This window comes from Mauremys mutica, chromosome 3 (assembly GCF_020497125.1).
Source record: "Mauremys mutica isolate MM-2020 ecotype Southern chromosome 3, ASM2049712v1, whole genome shotgun sequence".
Classification (NCBI taxonomy): domain Eukaryota; kingdom Metazoa; phylum Chordata; order Testudines; family Geoemydidae; genus Mauremys; species Mauremys mutica.
In genome coordinates this window covers 5,867,819-5,873,818 of record NC_059074.1, presented here as the reverse complement: position 1 = coordinate 5,873,818, position 6,000 = coordinate 5,867,819, and positions in this window count along the sequence as shown.

Below are 6,000 nucleotides of genomic sequence, written 5' to 3'. Positions count from 1 at the left end.
CGGCTCCTGCCCTTCTCAGCCCACAGGGCCTCACAACACCAGACCCGGCCCGGCCAGCTCAGCCACCTCCGAGGTGCAGCCACTGCAGCTGGGGTGGGACACAGCAGCTGTTGCACGGCCCACAGCAACGCCGCCGGACAGGAGGTGAGGAGTTAGAACGGCAGGGGGTGTGGAAAGTGGCAGAATGTCATTCTCTGAGCTGGAACGTGGCCAGCACCCCACATTTAACACCCCCTATCCCAATTAAAAGGGCCATGAGCCCAAATCTTCTAAGGCAGCAGTTCTTAATGGGGGGATCACGCCCCCCCGGGGGTGCGAGATGCCCTTTCTGGGGGTGCGAGACATGCAAGATTTTTTTAGAAGGTAAATCATCGAAAACACAAAGTAAGCACAGGCACGTAAGTACAACTACTTTGTTTAATCAAACCCATGTATTTATTAACATTATACATGTTTCAACGACTACGGCGGTACATTTTAACTGCAAAATTAAAATAAAGATACAATTCCATCTCTTCCAGTCTATAGTTATGATATATCCAGGTGTAATGAACTGACCTACAGCAACAATTTTTGATAAGGGGGGTGAGAACATTTTCTGAGACCCAAAGGGGTGCGGGCTGCAGTAAAGGTTAAGAACCACTGTTCCAAGGGATACGTGCACCTAACGCCCAGTGACTCCATAAGGATCTGGATCTCACTGACCAGAGGTGGTCGCATTTGAAAGACTTCCCTCCTATAGCACTGCACACTGCGGCATTCCCTGGGAGGGCCAGCTCCCCCTTTTCCAGAAGCCCCAGGAGCTCTCCCATCCATGTTCTGAACCAGCCTGACCCTGCTTAGCTTATGAGCTTTGGCTAGAGCAGGGAAAGTCAAAACAGCAGCTGGTTATTTTCAATCTCTGGCCAGGGCCAGCTGCCTATTTTATGCCCAGGTAGTTGGCAGGTCCTGGGAGCTTCATGTTTCCTGGATGGGCTATTTACATCGCTGTCTTTTCAGGGAACAGCTGAGCACAGAGAGCCTGCCAGAAAACTGCAAGGATCGCCAGGCCAGGCGTGTGTTTCTCTGCAAACAGGACGCGGGCCCAGCAAAGAGAACAAGGCTGCTTCGGAAAGGGGGCGGCCGCGGTGGCGTTTAGGCAGAATAGTGATCAGAACAGACCTTTCGTCCCGGAATTATGGAGGCGGAGTTCTGTGTCTGCACCAGGGCAGCAGCGCAGCCACGGGCTCTGCATTCCCCATGGCGCAGAAGAGGAAGCGGCTGGAATCGATGGGGTGTTCATGGGGATATGCCGGCCGCAGCCCTGGGGGTTTCCGTCTGTGGGCACCCAGCACCTGTGGCAGCCCAGCACGCCCAGCGTATGCACGGGCAGCCCAGCATGTGCAAACTGGTACTGTGAGCATCTGAGCAGGCGCAGTCTCTGTGGCACAGCTGGCTCCAGAGTGGCACGGTTTCACCTGGGCACACCTGGCACCATGAGGAGTAACTGAGTAGCAAGACCCCTGGAGAGAAATCTGAGTGGCAAGATAGAGAAAGTGTTTTCTCTCCCGCCTCGGGCCTCCTCTCTAGGTACCTGCATGGCCCCAGACACCTTAGTATCTGAGCAACTCACACCACTGCTGGGAGGTAGGGAAGCATTATCACTGTATTACAGACCTGGAACTGAGGCCCAGAGAGATTAAGTGACTTGCCCAAGGTCATCCAGGAAGTCTGTGGCAGAGCCAGGAATCAAACCCAGATCTCCCTGAAGACCTCTCCGACTACTGGCCTATCTCAAGCCTCTTACTCCTGTGCAAAATAATTGAGAAAGTAGCAACCACTAAGTGCCAATAACATGTGACAGCAGCCAACATCCTGCCTCACAGCCAGGGGCCAGACCAGGGCACAGCGCAGAGACCGCCCTAGTGGCACTAAAACCCGAACTCCTTACAGCCGTGGACACAGGTGAGATCGCCCTGCTCCCACTGCTGGGCCTCTCTGCAGCCGTTGACGGTACACGACAAGGCCCAGCTAACCCGCCTCCATGGCACAGCAGGAGTAAGTGGCCCAGTGTTACAGGGGCCCCTCTAGCAGAACTCAATGAGTGACGATGGGTATCTGCTCCTCCGTGCCCAAGGCTCTCACCAGCCCCCACGTGGCTCCATGCTGTCCCGCTGCTCTTCAATGTCTATGTGAGGCCACAGGGAGAGAGCCTGAGATGCCAAGGGCTTCCCTGCCCACAGGATGCTGATGACACTCAACTCGACGGCTCACTGTCTGCTGCTCCCCAAATGTCAGACTGCCGAGGGGAGACTGGCTCCTGGCTAAAGAGCAGATGGCTCAAGCAGAAGCCAGGAAAGGACCGAAATGATGCTGGTTGGAGAGGAGAAAAGCTGGTCAGCGTTGGCTCCACCTTCTACTGAAGGCACAGTCCCCATTGGTTAAAGTGGTTGTGACACTCCCCAGGAGTCACCTCCCTTAACATGAAGCAGGCTTGTCTGTGCCTGCTGTGGACTATCTCCCTGAAACCAGAGCCTCTGGCAGCATAAGCACTGCCCTCCAGGCCTCACCCTCTGTACAGGCAGCAACAGGCACCCACCAGGCCCCCAGTCCTTCTCCACTGGACACTCACGGAACTGCCAGGCCTGCTGATCCCAACAGAAACGGACACACCAGCTTCTAAGAGCCAAGTCCGCACCAGCACGTTGCCTCACACCACAGCACTGAGATAGGTTGAGAGTGAAAAGAACAGGTGTATTATCAAAGACTGGAGAACCCAGGGATAGTGAATGGGGATATTGGAAACAAATGGCTGCATGTGAACAAAATCAGACCAGGCTTTCTAGACACCAGACTTAACTAACAAGTCACGCTCTGGTCTAAGGAAGCTTATCTCACCCACAGTTCTCTTGGCTGAGAGCCCTTTTTCATTAAGCAAAATCTCTCCCCTTTTTTCTTCCTCTGTGAAGGCTGCCTGGGTCTCCCTTTCGTCCCCCCAAATATACTCAAGCAAGCCGTTGACGTACTCTCCACAAAGGGCTTCCCCCCAGCTGCTTTTCTCATCCTGTTAGTTTCTTTCTGAAGTCCTCACGCTCCTTCATTTGCAGTCAGTTCAAGCATGGCGAATCAGACAATAGTCAATTTACATGTAAACAGGTAGATGGATGGACGTCTCCCGTGTGACAGAAAACCTGTTTGTCACCTTTGCTGGTGACCTTCATGCAGACTTGAAGAATATTTTCGGTATACGTCCTCAACTCCTTACATAGTATCTGTGCCTATATTTCAAAATAGTATTGATGATCAAACAACTCGTGCGAATCTTTTTAACTCAACCGTGCTTCCAGCGATGCTATATGGCAGCGAAACATGGTCGCTGGTGAAGACTGAAGAACATCAACCGTCTGTCACACAGAAGGCGATGGAATGAACATTTTTGGGCATTTCGCTCCGCGATCACATCCCCAATGAAATAATTAGGCAGCGGTCTGGAGTGAGAGATGTTGTTGTTGAAATCAGGCTCAGCAAAATGCGGTGGGCGGGACATGTGGCTCGACCCAGTGACAACAGATCGTGTCTTACTAATCTATTAGAGTTCTTTGAAGGGGTCAACAAACACGTGGACAAGGGGGATCCGGTGGACATAGTGTACTTAGATTTCCAGAAAGCCTTTGACAAGGTCCCTCACTAAAGGCTCTTACATAAATTAAGCTGTCATGGGATAAAAGGGAAGGTCCTTTCATGGACTGAGAACTGGTTTAAAGACAGGGAACAAAGGGTAGGAATAAATGGTAAATTCTCAGAATGGAGAGGGGTAACCAGTGGTGTTCCCCAAGGGTGAGTCCTAGGACCAATCCTATTCAACTTACTCATAAATGATTTGGAGAAAGGGGTAAACAGTGAGGTAGCAAAGTTTGCAGATGATACTAAACTGCTCAAGATAGTTAAGACCAAAGCAGACTGTGAAGAACTTCAAAAAGATCTCACAAAACTAAGTGGGCAACAAAATTGCAAATGAAATTTAATGTGGATAAATGTAAAGTAATGCACATTGGAAAAAATAACCCCAACTATACATACAACGAGTCAGGAAAAAGATCTAGGAGTCATCGTGGATGGTTCTCTGAAGATGTCCACGCAGTGTGCAGAGGTGGTCAAAAAAGCAAACAGGCTGTTAGGAATCATTAAAAAGGGGATAGAGAATAAGACAGAAAATATCTTATTGCCCTTATATAAATCCATGGTACGCCCACATCTCGAATACTGCGTACAGATGTGGTCTCCTCACCTCAAAAAAGATATACTGGCACTAGAAAAGGTTCAGAGAAGGGCAACTAATATAATTAGGGGTTTGGAACGGGTCCCATATGAGGAGAGATTAAAGAGGCTAGGACTTTTCAGCTTGGAAAAGAGGAGACAAAGGGGGGATATGATAGAGGTATATAAAATCATGAGTGATGTGGAGAAAGTGGATAAGTAAAAGTTATTTACTTGTTCCCATAACACAAGAACTAGGGGTCACCAAATGAAATGAGTGGGCAGCTGGTTTAAAACAAATAAAAGGAAGTTCTTCTTCACACAGCGCAGTCAACTTGTGGAACTCCTTACCTGAGGAGGTTGTGAAGGCTGGACTATAACAGTGTTTAAAAGAGAACTGGATAAATTCATGGAGGTAAAGTCCGTTAATGGCTATTAGCCAGGATGGGTGAGGAATGGTGTCCCTAGCCTCTGTTCGTCAGAGGGTGGAGATGGATGGCAGGAGAGAGATCACTTGATCATTACCTGTTAGGTTCACTCCCTCTGGGGCACCTGGCATTGGCCACTGTCGGCAAACAGGATACTGGGCTAGATGGACCCTTGGTCTGACCCAGTGTGGCCGTTCTGATGTTCTTGTGTTATATTCTTATGTGAATACCAAAGGTACTTCCGCCGCCCCGTGTTCCTCCTGGGTGGGATGGCCTCTGACTCCACCTCCCAGCCTGGACAGAAGAACCGAGGTCACCCCTTTCCGTCTCAGTGAGAGTAGGGGGGCTTACGTATGCTCCAGGGGTTGGTCTGATTGGGTGGGGGGACTGACTGGAGGGGAGCCCCTGCCCCCCCCCAGACTTCTCTGCAAAGTTCCTTGCCCCGGGGGTCTTAAAGAAATGGTCACCTCTTCTTGCTGAGACTCATTTCTAACCCAGGACCACTTCTCTCTCTGCATCTGCCCCTGCTAGCCCCAGAGTTTTTGTATGGTTGGGGCAACTTGGAAGGGAATAACTGGGACCCCATCCAGCCCAATTCCTCTTTCCTTAAAGGGACAGTCGGGGCAGAGGCAGAAGAGCCAGAGACTCCACAAAGTCCACTCAGGACTTTGCTGTTGCTAGTCATTTTACATGGACGTCACCCAGATGGTGATGGGCAGCAGTCTAAAGCCCTAAGAGAAAGTGAAAAAGAGATTTTCTGAGTCCAAGTCTGGTGCCATAACCACAAGGCTGCACTATCCATCACTGCCTGAGGTGTAATCTCAAAGCCGTCCCACGAGTTCCTTTGACTGGGTCGGTAGCGCTCTTGCTTCTCTGTTGCAGATCATCAATGAAGTCTGACAATGAGGCCTCGTCCTTAACGCTGCCCTAGTGAGGCATTGCTTGGCAAGAGTTACACAGCAGAGTCATTCAGAGAAGATCCAAAGGGATGTTCCTATAGCACATTCTGCAAAAGAAGTAACCCCCACGTCCTGGTACTCAGATACTGTCTGTCTGGGCCGAGATACCAGGGGACTAAACATCCAGCACAGACCTGCATGAGTTTAACTAATTGATGTTTGAAGTGTTGGTCATCGAATCACAGACTTTAAGGTCAGAAGGGACCATTATGATCATCTAGTCTGACCTCCTGCACAGCACAGGCCACAGAATCTCACCCACCCACTCCTGTAACAAACCCCTAACCTATGTCTGAGCTATTGAAGTCCTCAAATTGTGGTTTGAAGACCTCAAGGTGCAGAGAATCTTCCAGCAAGTGACCCGTCGTTGTAGCTGT